General features: G+C 55.0%; 1 long non-coding RNA gene across 1 annotated transcript; it reads left to right on the forward strand.

Moving 5' to 3' along the window:
- Positions 1-120: 120 nt before the first annotated feature.
- LOC121918438 lies at positions 121-1,639 on the forward strand. The gene is made up of 4 exons (XR_006101230.1): positions 121-210; positions 472-536; positions 886-986; positions 1,248-1,639. It is a non-coding gene; the product is annotated as an uncharacterized LOC121918438 (long non-coding RNA).
- Positions 1,640-1,909: the final 270 nt, after the last annotated feature.

Here is a 1,909-nt window from a genome sequence, read left to right on the forward strand (position 1 = left end):
CTTCTATGGGCGCAGGAGGTGGCTGGAAATCCCAAACTGCTCCACATCCTCCATGCCTTGCAGGCATACTAGTTTTCAGCAGCATCTAACTTGGTCACCTGTGGACCTGTTTTCTACTCCAGTCTTCCAGGAGTTGCAGAAAGATCACAGCCTGGCGAAGTTTTCAAACATTTACGCCACAGCTCTACAAAATCTGTCTGCCACAAACAGGTGAGCAGAGCATCCTCAGTGGCAGAGTCAACCCAAGGAAAGTGAGTGAGTGAGGAAGTGCCGTGTGCCCCTGTGGGGTGTGCTCGCATGTGTGCATGTAAAATAACAGGAGTCAATGTGGCTGGCATGGCTGCTACAGGGTGGTGGATTGAGGCTGGCCAAGATCATCTTGGTGCCCCGGCTTCTGCCAAGTGAAGAACAAGGGCTGGGCCTAGAGAAGTCAGTCTGAGGTCCCCATTGTGTCCTATGCTCCCCCCACAGGTTGTCAAGTGTGGAAGAGAATGTTGAAAAGACTCCCGAGGAGGAGAAAGACAGCATGCCTGAAGGTGAGAGTTCTTTGACCCCACATTCCCCCCATGAACTCCAGAAGGACCCCTCCCTGGGGTGGAGGATCTCCTGTACCCTGCCTCCCAGGATGTCAGCAGTGTTGGAGGGTCTTTATTGGTCTGGGAAGGATCAGCAAAGCTGCCCCTAAAAGGGGCAATTCAGAAGGTGGAGACCTCCCCACCAGGTCTCCCACTGGGGAGAACCTGTTTGCCTTGACCTTTGTCCAGACCCAAGTGCCTATGGAGCTGAGACACAGCACACCTGCCTCTGTGCATGCATGTTTGTGTGTGTGTTTGTGCTGGAAAAGGAGAGAAGGACCAGTCTCTCATCCTGCCTATTCTTCTGCAGAGATGCAGCCGAGTGAAGGTTTGGACAGCCAGCCAACCAGCCCCGTCCCATCATTGGAACCATTGGACTCCCCCTTGCCAGAAGATCCACCCGTGCAAGAGGTAAGCTGTGAGATGCTTCTGGGCACACAAAGCCCTCAAGGAAATAACCAGCCTCTCACACAGCAAGATATTGCTCTTGGGGATCCCCCTCTTCCTCCTCTGTCCCAGGAAAGGGTGCCTGGAGGTGCAGAGAAAGCCTGCCCCCGAGCCAACTGGTACACAGGGCGGGACAGCAGGCCTCCAAGGGCACCACGGAGGACTGACAGATGCCAGGGGGAGCAAAGGGCAAACGGGACAACTGTTTGCTTGGACTCATTGCAGGGAAAAAGGCCGAAGAACCAAGCGACCCAGAGGAAGAGTTGCCTTCCATGAGTGCTTCTGGTGCTGATGCTGGAACTGGAACGGCCACTAGTTGTGAAATAGATCCTATTCTGGAAGATCAATTGTTCTTCCTTTGGCCTAGCTTGAAGATTTGGACCTCTTCTGATGGTTACCTTCTTGGTCCTGTCTGCCCTTTTACACTTTAGACATCAAGATTGCCGTTCCTGAAAGTCTCTTTCCCCAGCAGTGCCACCCAAAGAAGGGGCAGCCCTTTCCCCAGGCCACAGCAATGGGGGAGGAGATTTTCAGCAGCCTCTGAGCAGGACGGCTCTTCCTCTGCCCAGAGGGGAAAGAAAGGGCAAGGAGGACCAACCCACTGTTTCCCTGGTCTTGCGCCTGGGCAAATGCTTCCTCCATTCCTCCCCAACCAGGGGTGTCTCTGGGGCTCTCGGGGCTCTTCTCCATGAAGATGTTCAGGAACCTCTCTGGCTGCCAGCTTCTTCTGCTTTCCTCAGGATCCTCTGGCCATCCAGGAAAAAAGGGCTCCTTCCGCCTCTGGGAGCCCAGACCAGGCCCAGCCTTGGGAACCTGTAATTCATCAGTGGACTGATCCAGCCACACAGGCAGAAGCCGCCCGCCCGGAGCCAGCACACGCGAGTGGG

Source organism: Sceloporus undulatus, unplaced genomic scaffold, assembly GCF_019175285.1.
Source record: "Sceloporus undulatus isolate JIND9_A2432 ecotype Alabama unplaced genomic scaffold, SceUnd_v1.1 scaffold_11751, whole genome shotgun sequence".
In the NCBI taxonomy this organism is placed as follows: domain Eukaryota; kingdom Metazoa; phylum Chordata; class Lepidosauria; order Squamata; family Phrynosomatidae; genus Sceloporus; species Sceloporus undulatus.